This window comes from Haemaphysalis longicornis, unplaced genomic scaffold (assembly GCF_048455015.1).
Source record: "Haemaphysalis longicornis isolate Haplotype H1 unplaced genomic scaffold, Haemaphysalis longicornis Haplotype H1 scaffold_9, whole genome shotgun sequence".
Lineage (NCBI taxonomy): Eukaryota > Metazoa > Arthropoda > Arachnida > Ixodida > Ixodidae > Haemaphysalis > Haemaphysalis longicornis.
This window is the reverse complement of record NW_027526460.1, coordinates 84,225,884-84,248,340: the sequence shown is the minus strand read 5'-3', so window position 1 is coordinate 84,248,340 and position 22,457 is coordinate 84,225,884.

Here is a 22,457-nt window from a genome sequence, read left to right as displayed (position 1 = left end):
TTTCAGGAAAGTTTTACATGCAATCATTTTAATACCGTAAATGGAGATACTTGGTCGAACGAAACCTTGAAAACTGAAAAAATAAAAAAAATATATAAAATAATGACGTATATTGGTGAACCGTGTAACTTCCGGCATTTCCGCAATAATGCAGATTTCGGGAGAGTTGTAAATATATTGGGTGTAATATCGCAACTAGAGATAATTGGTCCGACGAAATTCTGAAAAACTAAAAAATAGCTGAAATTAAAAAAAAAAACATTACGGAAAATGGCAAAATGTATAACCCCTGGCATTTCCCCAATAATGCAGATTTTACTAAAGTTTCACATGTAATCGTTATTACGCGTAAATGGAGATGATTGGTCGAACGTAATTGCGAAAAACTAAAAAAATTGGAAAAATATATACCTACGGAAAAACTGGCGAACAGTGTAAGCCCCTGCATTTCCACAATAATGCACAATTAGGGTAACTTTCAAATGTAAAGGTTTGATAACGTAAATGGTGATAATTGGTCGGGTAAAATTTCGAAAAATAAAGGTTAATAAATTTTAATAAAAAACATTGCGGAAAATGGCAAAACGTATAACGCATTCCATTTCCATTATAATGCAGAGTTCGCCAAAGTTTCACCTGTAATCGTTATAATAGCGGAAATAAGGATAATCGGTAGAACGAAATTTTGAAAAACTAAAATATAACAAAAATATTAAATATTACGAAAAATGGCGAAACGTGTTTACGTGTTTACGTGTTTACAGTATACGTCCCGGCATTTCCACAGTAATGCAGATTTCGGAAAGGTTCCACCCGTAGTCGTTATAATAGCACAAATGGAGATATTTGGTCGAGCTAAATTTTGAAAAACAAAAAAAATATAACACAAATATTAAGCGATTACGGAAAATGGCAACCTTATAGGCCCTCCATTACCACAATAATGCAGATTTCGCGAATATTTCACTTTTAAGCGTTATATAGAAAAATGCAGATAATTTGTCGAACAGGATTTAGAAAAACAAGAAAAATTGGCAGCAAAAACTCACTCTCAAGACAGGTGGCATAAGAATACTGGGCATTAGTAGATAATTCTCTGAATTTCTTCCAATTTTTTTATTGAGTGTAGGAAATTAGAGGTATATTACTGACTAATTGATGAAATTATCATTTAGAAGCATAATACTGTTGAGTTCAGAGCCATGAATTAGTGTTTTGATGTTTTTATAAAATGTAACGTGTTCGAAGATATCATAGGATTTTTCAAGTGTGCCGTCCGTGTGGTGTTCGTCATTCGCTTATAGAAATCCCGTGAAGTTTATTACAATTTATTACAAGTTTTCCGCGAGTGTGGTACTCAACTTCACAACCTGTAAAGCATAATATGCTTGTAGAGGGTTGCTTGTTCCGGTCGTTCTTTTGTCCCTCTTTGCCAAAAATACTGCGCCTTACACGTTGTTATTACAAGTGAAACGCTGTCGTAGATAATTATGAAATGGTGAAGTACTTAGGGACTAGAAATGGGTTTCCGGGCGTTCAACTTGGAATCCCATCTAGTGAAGGAGCTCAATTCAAAGCTAAATAGAAAAACATGGCCGCGTATCTGCCCCTTTCGTTGCGAACGCCGACAAAAGACGATAGCCTTTATCGAGATTTGTCAATTAAATGTCTCCTTTCACTTTACCGCTCACCTCTCAAGTTGTCCCTCTTGCGTCGTGCTCCCCCAAAGGTACTGACGCCAAAGGTTTGCTTAAATCAATTTAAATTTACCGCGTTCCACTGCTCCAGGCCGGGTGCCTCGATGCCAGCGCTGCCGCACGGCGGAAACGCGCGTGAATTGAGACGCCCTACTTTAACGTCTATACAACCACATTGCCCTAGTCCACTTGCGTTCCAAGCAGAACGTGGAGCCTATCTACTGGAACCTTTCGTAACTGTTGCCGCTTAATTTCTTAAAATGCCGCCAGAAGCTATAGTGGCGAGGGCGATTTTTTTTCTGCAGTGGATGAAGTATTTAATTTCGCAAAAATCAAGCATCTATGATTTTTTATAAAGGAATACTGCAAATATCACTTACGTATTAATTTGTTGCCTTATATTTGCGTAATGCCTTGTTCTTCTTCAACAATGTTGACAAGTATTAACATTACACCGGACTTAGGCGGGGAGATTTGGCTTTGACTAAGACAATTGCGCAGGTCTTGTTTAACTTTGGCCGAGTGGCCCTCTAAACCAGAGTTGCTACCCACAATTGAAGCATTGTTGGTAATGAAATAATTTTGAAATCACCCCGCTTGCCCAAGAAGGGCGGCAGTTCTAGTGTTTGTATTGAGTATTGAGTGTACAAATTATCAGTTACGTGTGTTTTTGTTTTGTCATCCTGTCAAAGAAGGCAATAAAGAAAAAAAAGAGTGGCTGAATTGAGTCACAGACAAACAGACATTCAGACAAACCAAAATTTCTGGTTATAAGTAGCCCAAGAAAGACTATCGTCTTTAAAAGGCGTTCTAAACTAGAAGTTAACGCACGTGCAGAAAGGAGGAAATATGTAAGATTCTTGTACAAATGTATGCGTTATTATTACCCATTAAAGAAGAAATAAACTTGATTGCTTGTCTCATCGTAAACAATTATTTTACGGGAGCCGCATGGGAAGGCAATTTTTTAAGTACCCAGGAAGGACGGTGTGAGTTTTACAGACGGGGTTGGTTTGAATGTATACCGTACCGCTAATGTTTTAACACCATAATGACAGTAATCATCTGCTCATCTTTTCATAGCAAAATGTTCTCGTTAAAAAGAGAACCAATGACTGGGTAAGTCGGAAGATCGGTTTGTTTATACTTTAAAATGATAATTCTTTCTGCGGAGAACAGTTGCTCACAGTGATCATTCAATGTTGTAGTTACAGGGCAAAATTATAACACCTATAAGGCGAAACGAAGAACCAAGCCTGTTGGCTTGGCCGATAAAAAGTTTGTAAACATCTTCATAAAGAAAACAACAAAAGGAGATTGGTAGTGCCCTCTGAGGTAGTTCAGTAAATAAAATTTAGTGGCACGAAGCTGAATGAGTACTACATACTTCCGGTTGAGTAGATCTTTTTTAATTACTGTGTAGAGTATTATATTGCAGGGCATGAATACACACTTCGATCTGTGGCAATTGTCAGTGCGATGGTTCAAGCTTCTAACAGCGCTACTTGCAACAGTTTAACAGATAAAGCAAATGGTCGCCACGTCATGCGCCGTGTTTTCTGTAATAGTAGCGGGATCATTATGGGCATTGAGGTGAAGTATAACTAAGAAGACCCTCGCAAAGGTATTCATGACCTATGATTCTCTTGCTAAGCCTGCTCATTCACATAGATAGAATGATGTCTTTCACAATATTGTTTATGCAGAAATCGTTTTAAACTTGTGAATTTCTAATTGCTTTTATGACCGCGTTTACTTTCAGCCACTCGTGGGATTAGTCAAGCTATTCATTTGTTGGAATGCTTTCACAACTTCCTTGCTGTGGATCGTCTTGTGCTTAGACTTGTTTTTCCCATCTGAAAAGGTGAGTGTTTTGCAAAAGGGAGGAGAGTGAGGAGACTCGACTTGTACCCTGAGAATTACTCAGAATTTGTAATGGTGGCATTGTAGTATTGGTGTGAGGGGACACAAGATTTAGGATTTCATAACAGTTTTCTTTAGCGTAAGAGAAAGTTAGCCGGTACATACTAGCGCCGTGAGCAAAAACAGGCTATGCGCTGCAGGAGTTTCTTGTCTGCGCGGAATATGCGAAAACTTGAAAAAGAGGTGTCATTACCGTATGCATTTTTTGCACTACGATTTCTGATTTCCTGGATTGTGCATGGTGAAATGGCATGGCTGTAGCTTCGTGTGGCTACAAGGCACATGAGGGGACTGTGCCCCAAAAGTTCATTTCAATGAGTGCCTTTGTAGGGAAGTACATGATGCAGGAGTTGCACGGTTCTGCAAAAGCGTAGTTTACAAAAAAGTTCAATTAATACAGTGCGATCAAAAGATGCGAGACAGTATATTCATTTTTAGTCGTTTCATTCATCGGCCTCGGCTCTGGAAACAGTGGAAGTACAATTACGGCTCTTCTATCAAAGCGAGAAAAAACTTCACTAAAATAGAACATTATTTAACAGCAAGCGCGATCTTAGTGCGCTCTCCACGTGGAAGGTGTCCTCAGTCCAGTATACCGTCGTGCTTGCTGGCGAAATATGCCTTATCCGCCAGAATACGCTGGGCGGATAGCCAATTTTTGTCATTGGTGCTTATCCCTTGATGATGTTGATGATAGTGTTTCATTGAGGCGGATTGCTTTATTGCTAGCGGTAAAACATTGCCTGTATGAAACACTGTGATTACCAGCTGCACCAAACCATATTCAACTCGAGAGCAAGGAAAAATTGTGATTACAACCTGCATGCACAGCCACATCGATTATTATGCACATTGCATCCCGACTACACCACTAGGAGTTGCGAATGGCTTGTACATTAATTGTATTCAATACATTAGCACTGCGAACAGCTTGGAGGTACAAGTAGACACAAGAAATACACTAATTCGTTGCGTGTACTTCAAGAGAGCGCCAAGAGAAACGATCTCCCACCAATGCACTCAATGCCAACTCAAGCTCTCCTTTCTGATGCAACATTCGCGAAACTAAAGACATGTCTCCTGGGACGTGGGCATCTGCTTCTGTTGTGGATTTTAAGAGCAGAGGCATTGTGCTTCCATGAGCGTGCAAAGGTTCCGCTTTAACTGCGAAACACACTATGCTGGCATAACTAACTGGGCGTTCGTTTCCTTTTTTTTTGATGCTTCAGCCATCATTTCCTTCAAGATTGGACGCTACTATTCCCGACCATCAGCACAACGCCACCACTACTGCTGAGACCAACAGCCTACAAGCGGTATGCACAAGGAAATATCGAGATATTTGCATAGCAGGACTCCATTTGTGAACGACTAAAGCCCTGACACGGCGCTGTACGTTGCCTAAGGCGTATCTCAGAAGTTATGACAGAGGTGCTATTACACAAATATGCACATATTAGTAATGCGGAAGTATCACGTGCCCCATGAAGCGCGGAACGTGCCGCTGTGAGCAGCCGATGCTCCGAAGTAATTATCTATCATTAAGCAGGAGGAGGCAAACGCTTTAATGAGAAAAAAAGAGAAGGGGGGCGGCGTATTCAGATCATGAAGCATCGCGCTTGCGCAACAGGGTGGCCTGGTTGATTAGGCATCGCTGGTCCTCCGGTTGCAAGCTGGTAAGCGCCCTTTACACCTTATCAGGATGTAATGGGAAGAACCATACAAGACGGGCTGTTGTGGAAGAGGGAACGCAGCGGTGACAGAGGTAGGACAAGGATATAGGGCAGATCCACGAGAGTAAGATGGAGAGTACGTTCCGGTCTGTCCGGGCCCCACCAGTAGTGAGCAACAGGTGGGTATGGGGGCCGTGGAAGCGTCTGTGGCGGTAGTGAGAAGGTAATTTAGTATATATGAGGGTCTTCATTGGAGCGGTGGGGTGGAGTACAAATATGCTGTCCTCGGAAGGGAAGCCGCGTAACTTGAGCTCGCGGGAAGCGGCATGTGCTGCCGTATTCCCTGACATGGAGGCGGGGTCAGGTGTCCGCAATATCTGGGTGGTGGGTTGTTGTGAGAGGTCAGGGGACTTTGAGAGGCGGACGAGGGATGCAGTCGAGAAAATAGTAGCGGTAAGCGTGGTGAGAGTCATTTAGGATGCTTAGGTTATCCGTACTCCCAAATGCGGTAGCCGCAAAGGCTATGGCGGTTGTTTCTGCTGTTGGGGTTTTGACGTGAGGTAGAGTGGGAGGTGAGCATGGTCCCCGTTGTAAACAGAAACTGCTAAAGTGGCATGGTATTTGGAACTGCAGTAAAGGATGTTTGTGTTCGGTGTATGGTTGACCAGAGTAAGGTAGGTTGAGGTAGGTGACCCAAGCTTCACGGTGGCCTTTGTTCACTGCGTGTGCATATGGAGCGGTACTACCCTGAATATCTTACGTAGGGCCGGCGGGAGGGGCGAAAGCGGTGTGGCACCCGGTGGTAGAGTTGGTTGGGCTGAGCCTCCAGGAGCCGACAAATGTGCTCGCCGGCAGCTTTTCGGTGGGGGTGAAGGTAGGAAGACCGAGCCCGATTTTGTAAGCTCCATGATTAAGTTCTGCCTCGCAGAGTTTTGGGCCGTCACCTGGAACCACGTGGTCCTAATGTGATCCGGTAGATGACACTGGCCTTTACGATACGGCCGGTGTCTTACTCAAGAACACCGTCCCTGCGGTCGCAAGCGGGCTTTATGGGATGCAAATGGAGCAGGGACCCAGTCAGGTACTTATGTGTACATTTTTACCCGTACCCTTAGTCTTTGGGAAAATAAAGAGTTTTTGTAAAAGCAGATAAAAATTGTGTAGCATTGAGGTGTGAAAAAGCAAAAAAAAAAAATTGGGAGGGGCGGTATTCATACCCGCGAACATGCGTGAAGAGTTGAGGGATTTAAGCACACAAGAAACAGGGTTTTCAAGGTATGGTGAATGCTCCTCAGCTGCTTCGGACATGGTAGGATTACGCTTCCCCTTGCGAAACTCAACTGGTACTTTGAGATTATGTCATGCGGATTTCATGAAGCCGTAATGCAGTCGCCAATAAAGCCATTTTTTTTTCACTTCACGTATTTCTGGAATCAATTCACGTATTCCAGGACGGGATTACTGAAGCGTAGCTTTCGCCTATTTCAATTAAAATCATTCTGTTTCAGGGAAGCTACATCTTGGCTATCCTCGAGTTCACTGGAATAGCTACATTCAAGGTATGTTTCTGGGTATTTTTACACGCGTATTAAATTTCTGTGGAACATTTATGCAGCCTGAAATAAATAGATGGAGCCATTCGCTGCAGTAGCGTGTAGGAAGCAGAGGGGTATACGGGAGGCAGTTACAAGGCGCGAAAAAGGGAAAAGCACGGGTAGCCCTAGGATCTAGTACGCGTTGATCTACAGTTAAACAAGGCAAAAGACGAAACACAGTCACCTTCTGAATTGCTGCTCCAAGAACTCCTTTATTGTCATGAAGATAGGAAGGAGGGCAAAATGTCACCTAAGAAGATTACCACGCTTGAAGAGATGTTCTTAAAATCCATTTGTATAATAATTTGAAATAGGATGGGAGTTTAGTGAATGTTCCGTCTATTTACCCACAATAATAATTTACCCAGCGCATTTGAAATGAGCGAATGCTCTCAGACTTCCCGATCAGGTGGCAGATTCCGCATTTATTGAAGGAGTGTAAGTCTCCAAGGCTCCAAAGTAGGCTCCAAGGATAGGGTCCAAGGTAAAGATTTCATGTTCGGAGAAATCTCAGATTACACGTCAGGAAGGGTACATCATGGTTTCTCATCTTTTAATACGAAAAGATGCTTTGATGTGATTGGTGCAGAAAGTTTCCTGTCGATACTTTATCGTAGGAACAGCAGCCAACACAAAAACACCCTAGGATAAATTTTTATACTCTTATCAGACCCGAACCCCCCGGTTGTGAATATTTTCGCGAATGGAACGCAGCCCATTCCCACAGTGTCCAGTATACGGGTTCTCGGTCTCCGAATACAGGCCAATGGGCACAACTCAGAAACCGTCCTCGCGCTCCAAAAAAGCGTGCATCAGACTACCCGACTCATATCGCGAATCGCTAACCGGCATCACGGCATGAAGGAGCACAACCTTGTTCGATTAGTTGAAGCCTTCGTCCTCAGTAAGATAACCTACGTCACCCCTTTTCTACACCTCAGAAAGGATGAAGAACTCAATATTAACGCCCTTATTAGACGGGCCTACAAGCAGGCCCTCGGCATCCCGATCACTGCTCCGACCGAACGTTTCGAGGCGCTGGGGCTTCTCAATACCGTTAGCGAACTAATAGAGGCTCAACGGCTGGCTCATCGGGAACGGCTTAGCCACAGCCGGACGGGTCGGCATATTCTCGGCTCCCTGGGCATCAACCACCTGCGAACAGGCACTCACAAGATACCCTTGGCTCCCGAAGTGCGCGATAAAATTCACATCCCACCGTTCCCTAAAAATATGCACCCGGTTCACAATCAGGAACGCAGGCAGGCAAGGGCGAAAGCCCTGCACAAACGATTCAGAAATTCGGAGGACGTGCTGTACGTGGACGCGGCCGACTATCCGGGTCGCAATGCTATGGCAATTGCAATAGTCAATCACCAGGGCAATTCCATCTGCTCCGGGTCGGTCCGCACGAGCGAACCGGAGGTGGGCGAAGAGGCGGCCATTGCCCTGGCAATGACGTCATCCGCAAAAATCAAATACGTGGTGAGCGACTCAAAGTCTGCTATTATAAATTACGCAAGGAGGCGCATCTCCCCAGAGGCATCTGCAATTCTAAGGAGTGGGCTCAACAACATTCAGCGTTCGGGCAAAGTATGTCTAATATGGGCACCTGCACACTCTGGCCTGGCTGTAAATGAATGCGCGCACGACGCCGCTCGAGGATTTTCTGACCGAGCTGGTGACCACAATAACGCTCATTCACTTCGCTGTTCGGGTAGGGATCGCCTTGTGTCCTACAGGGACATAACTAATCATTACAGGCTAGAGCGGACCCGCTTCCCCCCGGCTCATCCTACCCTCAGTAAATGACAATCCGTGGCTTGGAGACTTCTACAGACCAACTCGTATCCCAACCCGATTGCGTACAGTCACTGTTACCCTGGGCAATATTCTGACAAGTGCCACCGGTGTAAGGACAAGGCAGACTTAGCCCACATGCTATGGGCTTGTCCACAGGCGACAACGTTAGGTCGCAACATCGCTACTGTAGAGCAATGGGAGACCGTATTGCTCAGCTCCAACCCAGCTGATCAAGTCTGGGCCATTCAGCTGGCCGAAGACGCTGCTAGAGACCAAGGGCTCTTGGCCGACGTCTAGGATTACTGGCTGTTATACAATAAAGTTTTCACTCACTCACTCACTCTTATCAGTTATTAGCATTTTACCTCTATTTCATACGTTTGCACATATGTGCCGGGATCAGTTTAGTAACATTTTGTGAAAATGTAAAACGGTGGCTGAGATACTTGATGACACGCCTGAAATGTTGGAACAAGATGAATTGTAAGGTCTCAACTGCTTGACCTACACGCTGTACTATCACTGTCTGTTCCGCAGGCGTTCATCCTCTTCTACGTGTACCTGGACTATTTAAGGTTCTTGCAAGAAGACGTACCTGGGACTACAGCTGAAAATGCTATCTCGTTCGGGGGTTCCAGTTGCCTTCACACGGATCTCGACGCCTCCTGGGACCTGTTTGTCTGGAGGCGGAAGCAGTCTGGTCATAGTTCCATCTCGCAGCCACCGAAGCCCACAGCCATGGACCGGCTGCAGAACAACGTAACTTCGCCACGGCCAGTTTTGCCTGCACGTGATGTGGATCACCCGGGGTCTCTACAACCAGTCATACTGGAACACTGGTTTGATCAGGGCGCCCCGATCTCTGTAGGCGCTCCTGAGGAAGGGACCGAAAGAGCACCACTTGCCTTCGCGCCAAACAGGACTCCTGTCAATTACATGATTCCAGCAGGTACCCCAGTTCGGGAGAACCGGACGCACTCGTCACAGCAGCGAGCTGCTCGGCCCGTATCCAGCTTTGAAGCTATGCATATGGCACTGCTTGGCGGCATGCTGAAACGAGGCAGCAGACGTGGACGTCGGCCAGGGGGCAAGAAGAGCGAAGCTGAATCCACGTATGACACAGGGAGCAGCTCAATGTCAAAGTTACCCAGCGGAGAATCAACCACGCTGCTGAAAAGTTCCGCAGCCTCAACTGCAGAGCTAAACTTCGAGGATGACATCGAGCGGATGCGGCAGCGTATGCTCGCTGAAAGGCAAAAGGCTTCTCAGAAAGCAGGAGACCACCCCATTGGGGTCAGCGCCACTAACGTCGAGTTACCAAAGCCAATAGTTGTGCCCGTAGTAGCCCATACCCTCCCACAAGATGGACTGCGGTTTAATCAACCGCGACCTCACCAGGAGGGAAACCTCGGCAACACACATCTGAGTCAAGCAAACGAGGAACAGACCTGCAAAGATCATACAACAGCTGGTGTACCTCAAACCATACCCGCTGGGACGTCCGGAGTGGAACAGCCACTTCCGCCAGCCTACGACGGCGGGCAAAGTCATACCACCAAAGCGGGACAATCCAAAGAACAAATACCAGCAGGCTTTGGATCAACACCCGCGGATATGCAAAGCAAGAAATATGCTGCAATAACATCGAAAGACCAGGCAAAAGATACGGTCCCCTTATTGCCTACAGTTGAGATAGCCGACGTGCCACTTGCCCCACAAGCGACTGAGGGTCGGCAGGCTCGCGTCACTTTTGCACAGGAGATTGATACGAATCCGCCAGAGGGGCATCGGATTGATAGAATTTGCCCTGAAGATGACAGCAGGCATTCGCTATTACTTTGCGGACCTGACGTCGATTTGAACCAGGGCAGTGTAGGTGGAAGCAGCATTCTGACGGAAGCCAGCAGCGTAGGCAACGAAGTTGTCTGTTCGTCCGATAATGCTCCTTCAGTTTCGTGGCTCAGCGGCGTTAGCAAAGAAACGCCCGCAGACTCCACAAAGGACAGCACGCATGGTAAAGACGCAAGTGAGGGACAATCACCAAAGGAAGAGGACCACAGTACCGAAATGGTGACAGGGAGTTTCTCTGTGGAAACTGCTCACACTGACAAAATGTAGGAGAAACCGACGCAAGCACCAATGCAGGAATGCTGCGTTAAAAGCAACGTGCCCCTCACATCACGGAGGGAATTAAGCATACTGCATCTTAAATCTTTCCGTTGAAGCAGACGGTCTGCATATCAGTTTTGAGACTTGTCCAGTTCAATGAAGTGTTTGTATTGGTCTGGCGGTAAAGACTGCGAATGACGATTAATGCTCTTGTGCTAAAAAAAGACAGATAATTGAGGTTTTTTGTTAACTTGTCTGTCAAAAAAGAGAAGACGCATTATGAAATGAGAGATATGGCTCTCTGTATAACACGAATATTTTCCCCCATAATGGGAAAATAATGGTGGACCTGCTACAATGCGTTTAAGTTATAATCCCAATTACGCCCTGGCTTTGTAGATTTTTATTCTCTGTTGACAGATATATGTCCAGAAAGCACTGATGGTACTATCACATATGTTTGTAGAAAGTCTGGGAGTTTAGAAAACACCGAGCCACTGTAACGGACCTTTAGAGAAAGTCAATTATTCATCAGTTTTCGCAGACCACAACCGACGCTAATACTGAATAAAAATGACGTAAAATTTGTTCTTGCTTTCTTGCACGCCTTCACTGGGCTACGGGTTGTGGTAGTAAACAGCTGTGGTGAAATTCATTGGTCTCGTAAATAACATAATCAACATCAAAAGGGATTAAAAGAAATAGAGTTTGCTGAATGACGTGATGTAACTGTACTTTTTGTATGTCTTCGGAATTTGCGCTATATATATCCTTCGTACTTTGAGGAAAAATTCTGTTTTATGGTGAAAAGTTTTGTTGGTAATGTTAATTTTGCATGGCATAATATGCATTTGTGTTCGTAGTTGAATGAAACGTTGCTGCAAAATTGTGCACCTTCTTCGTGTAGTGATTAACAAGGTTAATGGACGATGTCCCCCGGTGTGTAACTTTTCAGCTACATAAGAAAGTAAACAAACCGGCGTCATACCCCCGTGCTGGGTATTTGACGACTGGTGGGCCAAACTCGCGTCATAGGGGGGAAAAGTGCACTGGAAATTCGGAATAAAATGGGATCCATGTTGTAGGACTGCTGCCGCCTTTGGGCATGGCGGAGGAAGGGAGATTGAGAGATAAGATGCGCGGGACGCGCGGCTGCGCGCATTGCCGCCCTCACTTCTCTTAATGGCCGCCGCCATAATTGGTTTTTCTTGGGGGGGAAAGCGGCTTCCCTTTTTGGACGCCTCTGAGTGACGCGCCCTTGAGTACTTCCGAGGTCACCGTGTCACTCTCACGGTGCCTATGTCGGGACGCCGTCTTTTGTAAACGTCACCCCTGCTTCTCTTTGTGGCCGCCGGACTAGTTCTGAAGAGACTGGCTCCCGTCTTCAGATGCGCCGAAAGGGCGCGGCCAATTAAGGCAGTAAAACGCCGTTTTGGGGTTGCGTCCCTTGGGGCCACCGTGTTATGCTTGGAGTGCGTAAGCCCGGGCGGCGGCTTTTGAGAGTGCCGCGCCGCCTAATGGCCTCCCTGACACCGTGACAAAGCTGTCCCGTGCACGTGCACGCGTCTTCCTGCGTCCGCTCCGTCTGGGGAGAGGAGAAAAGTGCGCGAAGTTTGAGAAGGCGGCGTGTGGCCCGACGATTGGTGGGAATCGAGATGTCGCTCTTACCAATCAGATGTGCTGTCCGGATCACAATGGACACGAGGGATTATACTCCCGGGGATAACGGCCAGCGGCAGACTTAGCTGAGACTTAGCTTCGGGCGGGAGACCAGCGAGCCTCCGTGCTTAGTGCACGTAATCCTGGCCGTCTAGGGCGTAACCCAGAGTCGATCGCTAAGGTATGGCACCTAGGGCGTAACTCGGAGGGTCGATCGCTAAGACGGCCATGTATAACCAACCCTGTAATCAACTTTCTGTAACCAACTCTTGTAAATAACTGTAAATACAGTTTTTGTTTGTCATCATCTCTTCGTCCCGTCATCGTCTTCTCATCTCTTCTGCTTCACCGCCAACACCGCCGAATTCTTCAAGCGAAGGGTTCCTTCGCCACCGAAACCGAACCTGGGTATGTGCTATGTCAGCGGCCAGGCTGCGCGCGCCCATCTCCACGTGCGCGGACATCGCCGGTGGACGCAGGTTCAGGGTCGCTTAAGAAGTGCATTGCACTTAATAGGCTGTACCATCGTTATCCTCTCCTCTTACGGCTACCACCCCATGCAATTCAAATTTCCCGCCTTCGCAATGCTCGCGCTCCCCTTGCCTGAAACTGCGCCAGCAGGAGTTCTGGTTTGCATTAGATTGGCTTGGCTTGGCTTGGCTTAGATTGGATTGGATTGGTTCTGGATTGGATTGGATGATAAGCAGCAGGAAGCATGATAATCAGGTAATCCTAGATAACCAGGAAAGCTAGGAATAACCAGCTGAACCTTAGCTCACTCTACGTATATCCTGGCATAGCCGCTTGGCTTTCGGAGCCTTTGGGTTACGCCACGGCGAAGGGACCGTGGCAGGCTACACCGTAACGCCGTGGCGATATGTTTGCTTCAAGCGAGCGAGCTAGGACGACAAGGCGAGCGCCGAAAGTGCTCTGCACTTAAAAAATTGGCGCGTTCGAAATGACACAGAAAGGCTCCAGCCGCGCAAGAAAAAAATCGCGCATTCGAATTGCCACAGAAAGGCTGCAGCAAAGCAAGAAAAAAATTACGCGTTCGAAATGAGGCAAAAGAGCTCCAGCGTACAAAATTAAAGCAAGAACAAAAAGAACCGAACTCCCGCTGGCGCAGTTTCAGGCAGGGGGTGCGCGAGCGCTGCGAAGGCGGCAAATTTGAATTGCATATTCAACAAGAGAGGAGTGAGACAGGGCGGGAAAAGCGTGATGGGTGGCAGGAGTGAGCGGATAGCGGCGCTACAGCCCCTAATGGCGAATCACTGCTCTGCACTTCCGACAGCTTTCGAATTGAATGGAACGGCTTTAATTTTTTTAGTACACGGAACACAAATTACCCAGCTTTAGTTTTACACGGGTGGGGGGTCGCGATGGAATTTCAGTTGATCAGTCTGAATAAACATTGTACTAAAGCTGAAGTGGAAAACCCCCCACAAGAAGAAGGGGATGCCATCCAGGATGCCGGGCAGCGCTTGGAAGGAAATGCGCGATATCGTTCAGGGGAAAGGGGTGGGCGGCATTTTAAAGGCAGACATGCGGGAGCATCTATCATACAGGGGTCGAAAAAATGGCAGCATCTCTACTCCGTGGATGATTGGGAGGGTGCGGTCTGCGGGGACTCGAAATGACATCCAATCTGCGCCCCGAGTGACATCCGATTAGCGCCCCGACCGTCATTCGATTTGAGCCATGAGTTGCGGCTTGATTATTCCCAAAATGAAACTGCAACTCACGGCTCAAATGACATTTCGCTGATTTTCGCTTGATGGTGGTGTGCGCACGGATGGACGGGAACGGACATTGGGAGGCCCTAAGGTACTCCGCACCGGTACAGGCGAGGGAGTAAGCCGTTTGACCCTCGGGTACTATCTCACGGTCGTAGCCCAATGGTCAAGACGACTGTCACTAACTCTGTCACCCCACACAGGCTCGAATCCTGCCGGTGCCTGTGTGATTTTTTGCGATTGTAAATGCCATGCGCATGGACGCGGACGTACATTGTGTGGTCCTAAGGTATTCCGCACCTATTTGTACCCGAAGAGCATTTGTCACACACGCGACGTTCCACGCTGCTGAAGACTCTGCTGCCTCTTTATGTACACCACACAGCTCTGGTTACCCCCGAAAAAATTTCGCCAGCACGGCAGGTTTGTATTAATTTTTCGTCACAATAGCGAGCGATGAACTAAGTGAAAACCTTTGTGTCGGACGACATTTGCAACGAAAGGTGCAGATACGCGGTAAAATTTTTTAACAGCAGAGCCGTCCTGGCTGATCCAAATCTGTCCAGTGGAAACAGAAAACCCCGAGCGCGCGTGAGCGTTGGCCTCGCGGGGACCGCTCAGCGAGCAAAAAAAAAAAAAAAAAACCCTAGCGCCCGCAAGCGCCTGTCTGGCGCTGACTTCCCGACTGAAAAAAAAAAAAAAATTGGCCGCGTATCTGCTTCTTTCGTTGCAAATGTCGTCAAAAGATGATAGTCTTCGTAGACATTTGCAAAGGAAATGCCCCCCTTTGCTTTACCGCTCACCTCTCATGCCGTTCCTGTACCGTCGCGCTCATCCCAAGGTAAACACAGTAAAGGTTTGCTCAAGGCGATTTGAATTTACCGCGTTCCACTGCTGGTTCCTCGATGCGAGCGCTGCAGGTTCACAGAACCGCGTGGCCATGCTCCACGTGCGTTCCAAGCAGAACGTGGAACCTAGCTAGTGAAACCTTTCGTTGCCGTTGCCGCGTGATTTTTCATATGCCGCCAGGAGGCGGCGGTTTTCTGTAGTAGATGTAGAATATCATTTGCTATCGAAAAACCAAGTATCCATGAATGTTTTGATAAAGGAACACTGTAAATATTCCTAATGTACTAATTTCCTCTTTTATATTTGCGTAATTTATTTATTTATTTTTTAGAATACTTTCAAGGCCCGGAGGCTTTACAGGAAGGAGTGGTACAAAGGTGGTACATACAGAGGAAAAAAAAAGCACAGTGCCAATTGTCAATTCAGGGCATTTTGTACAGCAATCTTGAATTTAACAGCATCACGTATATCAACAATGGAGGCAGGAAGGTGGTTCCAGTCATTGCTGGTTGTAGGAATGAAGGAATCGTAATACATGTTAGTACGGCTTGTCGGTACGCCTGCTTTATGCACGTGGTCAGATCGAGAAGATATGTACGAGGGACAAGTGAAAAGTGAATTTTTCAGAATGGGGTTGTGGTAGAACATTTTATGAAATATGCAGAGGCGATAACATTTTCGACGCAGTGAAAGAGCAGGAAGGTGAAGAGATGTTTTCATCGTGGTTACGCTGGCGTGCAGGGAATAATTTGACAAAATAAAACGAGCTGCTCGGTTTTGTACGGCTTCTAAGGCTGTGACGAGTTAGGTTTGTGAAGGGTCCCATACGGCGCAGGCGTACTCTAGGTTCGAGGGGACTAGTGTTTTGTACAAGGTTAATTTAAGCGAGCTAGGCGCAGAGGCGAAATTGCGACGCAGATAACCAAGCATGCGATTAGCATTGTTAGTTACGTAGTCAACATGCGCATTCCAGGTTAGGTTGCTCGAGATATGAAGGCCGAGGTATTTGCACATGTTAACAGGCAATAAAGCGGAGTTATTAAGAAAATACAAACTTGAATTCTGTTTGCTGCCCCTAGTTACACGCATTGTTTTGCACTTGTTAACATTTAGTTTCATCAGCCATTTCTCGACGCATTGTTAAGATCTTCTTGAAGCCTGTGGACGTCACTCGGTTTAGTAATTTTACGATAGATTACACAATCATCCGCAAAAAGCTTGATTGATGAGAATTTAACACAATCAGGAAGGTCATTAATGTAGATAAGAAAAAGTAAGGGCCCCAGTACTGAACGTTGCGGAACTCCCGATTTCACTGTACGAATATCAGATGAGTAATTGTTCGCTGTTACGTATTGTGTTCTGTTTGAGAGGAAGTCTCTGATCCAGCCAAGAACGTTCACATCAATGTTAAGCTTGCTGAGTTTAAGAATTAATAGGTCGTGAGAAACGGTGTCAAATGCTTTAGAGAAGTCGAGAAAGATGCAATCGGTGTCAGCTCCTGTGTCAGCGTTACTGAACAAATCATTTGTAAAAGATATTGGTTGGGTTTCACAAGAGAACATTCGTCTCAAACCATGCTGGGACACATTAAAAAAGGAGTTGGTCTCGAGGAATTCAATAAGGTGAGAATACAGGATGTGCTCTAAAAGTTTGCAAGAAATGGACCTTAAGGAAATGGGGCGGTAGTTATCAACCGAATGAATATTGCCTGATTTATGAGCCGGAACCACCTTTCCCGTCTTCCAATCGCTCGGCATGGTACAAGAGAGCAACGATTGCTGAAAAATCAGAGCAAGGATTATGGACGTAAACAAACCCGTACATTTCAACATCTTCGAATTGATCAAATCCGGACCTGTGGTTGAGGAAACTGACAAATTATTAATCAATTTACTCACACCACCCCAGTCTATAATAATTGGCTCCATATGTGGGAAACTAGCATTGTGTAGTGGTGGATAACAGGTTGGAATACATTGATTGAAAAAAGAGGCAAACGCGTTATTTAAAACAACACAACACTTGTCAGGCGCAACAACCACATTGTTAGGATCAATTATTGTAATCTGTCTATTTTTAGCTCCACTAATAATGCTCCAGAATTTTTTCGGGTTGTCTTTCAGAAGGGAGGGAAGCGTGAGGTCAAAAAATGTTTTTTTAGCGTTTGTGGTGGCCGTATTGTATTCTGCATTTATTTGACAATAAGCAGACCATTTATCGGGGTGATTTGTAAAGTTGGCGCGACGAAAAAGGCGTTTCTTTTTGTTACACAGTCGCTTTAGGGTTGCGCTAAACCATGGGGAGCGGGGATTAGAAGGTACTCGTCGTTTAGGCACATGGCACTGAATCAAGTGTAGCAACTTGTTTTTAAAGATTGACCAATTTTCTTCAAGCGATCGTTCCCAAAACTTGGGAACGTAATCGTCGGTAAATGCTTCTAGTTCGTTGGTAATTGACGCAATATCGGCTCTGCCAAAATCTTGTATAATTTGTGTATGCTTTTTAAAAGGGATTTGAGCTTTTAAGGTGAAATGAAGTATCAAGTGGTCACTAATTCCAGGAAGGTATGTGATAGGAGAAATCAGGTCCGGTACATTAGTAAGAACAAGATCTAAAGTGTTTGCGCATGTGGCTGTAGTACGCGTAGGTCTATGAACAAGTTGGACGAGGTTGAAATCGTGGCAAACGTTTAAGAAGTGTGTAGACTCACATGTGTTTTGTCTAACAGTAATAGAGTCCTTGTGCCATTCGATGTTGGGGAAGTTGAAATCGCCAAACAATAATAGGGGAGAATTTGGGAATCTGACGATAAGTCTGTTTAATAGATCATGTAGGTCTTCACAAAATGATGTCGACGCAGACGGTGACCGATAGCACGCACAAAGAATCAATTCACGGCCGGCTAGCATAACACGAGCACAAACAGCTTCCAAAGGCGATACAAAAGCAACAGAATTCGAAAAGAGGGAATTATTAACCGCAATCATTACACCTCCGCCTGACCGACAATCGCGGTCGTATCGGTATATGGTGTATGCCTTTTCACAATCTAGAATTTCATTGTTCTGTATTTTCGCAGACAACCAAATTTCAGTAATAACGGCAATGTCAGCCGAACACGAGTCGATTATTGAACACAAAGCCGAGCGTTTGTTAAGCACACTGCGCGCATTGGTGTAAAAAACGGATACATTGTTTTGCTGCTGCCTGGCTGCAGAGGATAGCTATGGCGATTTAGGATGGGGTTCGGTCGAGACTTGGGTGCTGTTGTCATCGTTGTTTGGGTCAGTCGTTTGGGACGGGGTTTATTTCACATACAGAATCCGTAGCTGTACAGTACACGTATTTCTTCTTGTTAATTATCAATTTATTTGCGCGCAGCGAATAAGTTTCACCGCTAGCTTTTCCATACTCTATTAGTTTTTTTTCGGGATTGTCGTGTAGCCCTGCAAAAATCTTCACCTACCGAAACGCCAACCGTTTTGAACTTAGATTTCTGAGAAAGGATGTTCTCTTTAGACTTCAATGACGAAAATTTAACTATTATAGGTCGTGTTTGGTTCGGAACATAAGCGCCTAACCTGTGTGCTCGCGCAATTGCGTCATCAGTAAGGGCCGTGTTGAGGTGCTCAGAGACAAGGTTCCGGATGTGAGCCTCCGATTCAGCCCACGTTTCCGATGGGCGGTCCTGAACACCATAAAATAGCAGGTTGTCTCTTCTTGAGCGATCCTCAAGATCGTTTAGGCGGGAATTTATCTCCGCATTTTCAATGCGGACAGCATCAGAAACGAAAGGCGAAATATCTGATGAAGTAGGCTGAGTTCCAATAGTTTCAATTAAAGACTCAACGGTTGTCACTCTAGCCGTTAAGTCGGATACTTTTTGCATGAGCTCGTCTTGGTTTTGCTTAAGTGCTCCTATAGCCTGCATTACATCAGCATGTTTTGAGTCAAACTTAGACGAAAAGGCGGCTATTGCGGTGAGTAGTTCGTTATGTAAGGCAAGAGTTTCCTGGTCAAGAGGCCTGCAGGGTTCTCCTCAATATCACCGCAAAGGAGCCGCTCCTTAAAAAAATTGCGCCAATCCACCCCGTGAATGTGGTTGGAAAGCCAAGCTGTAAACGGCACCCATAACGATTACCCATGCGATGTCACTTAAATTCACTCACATCGCTCTACAAATAGCAAAACCAGAAAGAAGTGAAATGCACTTAACCACACCATTTATTACTTCAAAGAGATATTCTTGTTAAGTTTAAATCAATGCATGAAACATGAACGGTGGTTGGTTGAGTTGTATTGCTGTATCACAAGGACGGAAACTTTTTTTATAAAATTAAAGTAAGCTCCAACCCGGTGTTAGACGATCTGTCTTCTCCGTCTCTGCGCCGCAGACGGAGGCGACGAAATTTGCGGCAGAGAAGGAGGAGAAGGAAGAAATACTTCTGTACAGATTTCTGAACGGCCCAGAGTGCAGCCCTGGGGAGTGATTCCTTCTTCAGTGGGGCCCATATGCAGTCCGCGCGGCCTGTGTTCTGTCCACCCGCTGAAGCTGGGTAGGTAGAGACGGCCTGGACAGCAGCATCTCCCATTGCTCTTGTTGGGTAGTTGACGGAAAGAGAGGAGGGTGCTCAGGGCTAAAGTCGCACACCTCGATTACGGGGCGGAGTGTTCCTACTTCTGAGCAAAATTTACATTCAGCGTCGTAGCGATTCGGATACATTAAGTGAAGACGCGTAGGCTGTGGGAAGGAGCCCGGATTGTATGAGCCGTAGGGTAGTTTGTTGTTCTCTCGAAAGGTCAGGGTAAGGCGAAGGCACGGTCTGTCTCAGAAGGCGGTAATGCTGGGTTATCTCCCTGAACGTTACAAGCGGGTGACTGTCCTCGTGCAGCTCCATAGCACGGGAGGTAAATCGCAGGCTTGTTGGGTGGGCGTATTTGTTACCCTCCATTGAAGTGTGAGGGGGTGTCGAGATGAGCTGAATGGAACCGTTTGGTGGTGGTTTTTAGCACGCGCAGTGCAGGTCAGGACACCCAACCCTACTGGTAATTCCAGTAGGCTTGCTGGGAATCTATGACTACCCTCCGAACCCCTGGTTGAGCGAAAGCCAAGGTGATGGCTGCCTCGTCTGCTGCCCTCATTTCTTGGGTCCTAAGCGAGGTACACGTGAGGAGGTTGGTTGTAGAGGTAGCCACGATGATGGCGTATTGCTGCCCTCGATGTTTGGAGGCGTCTGTGTAGATAACTGCATGATCCCCACCGAGGGTGGTGTTTAGCGCTTGAGCCCGTGCTTTCCGGTGACCCTCGTCATGTGAGGGGTTCATATTTCTAAGCAAAGGGAGCATCTTTACTTTTAGTCACCAAGAGTCAGAGAGTACGTCAAGCGTAGTGACATTCTCGGCTGCCCAGCCAATCTGGTGAAGCATGCGGTTACCCATCACAGTTCTGAGTCAGACCTTCTGGCTAGAAAAATGGCCTTCTATCAACTCTTCCACCGTGTTCTGGAGCCCCGTGCTAAGCAGCCTCTGTGTGGACGCACTCATGAGAAGACCGATGGCCTGCTCAACCACCTTTCTAATCATTATATAAAGCATATCTATGTCTTCCGTGTCGAGAAGAAGACAGGGGGTTGACGTAAGTAACTTTCGAAAGGACAAAAGCTTCAATTAATCGAAAGGTATCGGATTCCTTTAGGCCTCGCTTATTGGTGGCAACTCGCCTGATCATGTGTATGATTTGATTAATGCTGTTTTTGAGGCGCTGCAAGGAGACGTCACTCTTGGTGTTAGCCTCGAGTTGTAGGCCCAGGATCTTGATGCTGGGGCTTGGAGTGATGGCCTGGGCATCAAGGAGTATTTGAAGGTATTCCTTGGTTTGGCGTGAAGGTGGACGACAAGGAGCTGTGATTGTTTACGTGAACACTGAAGGCCACAGGCTTTAGCACATTGGCGTACTAGAAGTGAGATGCCATGCATTGGTGTGAGCTTCCTTTAATTTTTGTAACTCTTAGCACATGAGCAAGGTGCGCACAGGGCCGCTAGACGGGCGTGAGTGGTCGCATGACGCTTTCCCGTGGCATTCAGCGAGAACGCAGGGTGAGTACCCGCAGGGTGAGTACCCGTAGATGTGCTTGGTGAGTACACCACCTGTCTTCCCGGACTTCGCGTGGGCTCGTAGCTAAATCGGTAAGACAACGGGCTCTCGCTTTGTTAGTCTAATAGTTCCAGGTTCGATTCCCGGCGGTGCCAGTAAATTCTTTTATTTGTTCGCTGGAGTTTTCTGGTGACACCAACGGTCGCGAAAGAACCCTTGGGGGGTAGAGGTAAAAAGCTTTGCTTTAAAACAAGAACACAGGCACACAAGCTTTCATGTAAGACACTTGGGCACGGGAAGAGCAGCAAACAAACGTTCTTAGAACGCGTGCTATAAAGCGATGGGCGTTTCCCAACCTGCATGTAGAACAAAAAGGGGTTTTGCAGTGACGACCACATCGTTGCTGCTCTCCCGTGCCCACTGGAGGCTGAAGGGCGATGCCAGGTGTGTATATCCTCCCGCCATGGTGCTGTCACTGACGATGCTTCCGGTTTGTCGGAGAGTGGATTGACGATGGTGCCGAGGTTAGGTTGATAGCGTAGACCATGGCCGGCAGTATATATTCGCAGAAGATAACGCCGGTGTTGCTGATACCACGGAGCAAGATAAAGAGGAGCGCCGACTGTGACCCAGAAAAAATCATTTGCTCGGGCCGATAATGTCCACGCGCCGCCGGCCGCCCAGCTTTCCCTTTGCTCTCTTCCTCCTTCGTTCGCCCTCTCGTCGCTGTGCCTCCGTACATGGCTCTTCCCTTCTTCGCTCTCCCCACAGGCGTCTATTCTTTCGCAGCGACGCCTGTCGTATGCCTGTCCTACTATGCAGGAGGAATGCCTGCACGCGCGGAATTTAAACGCCCGTGCGCAGCCGGAATAGACGGCGCAGATAATCGCACGCCACCGCATACATGGCGATTGCTTATTCCCTATCAGGGGGCGTTTATTCTGACATTATGAAGACCCGCTAAAAATATTGTACTAACCCAGCAGATGTAAGACGCAACTGAACGACCACGACTTTAGAAGCACCAAAGAATGAGCAAGAGTAATGTGAAACGCCACAACATGCAGTCTAGCGTGACTATGCTTACGACAAATCGATGCAGCGCAGAAATTGGCCTCTGTTGTTTGTCCGCTCTCCATCCGCGTGCTTAAATATTTATGCTGCTTCTGCGCACGAACAACGCTTACAAGGGTCGCCCGGAGTCTCCATCGGCAAACGGCAATGGGCCTCTTCGATTTTCCACTTCTGGCTCCCCGCGGGCTGCCCGCGGGTAGTCCGAGGATTCCCCGAAGCCATAATGATACACGGGAAAATCGAAT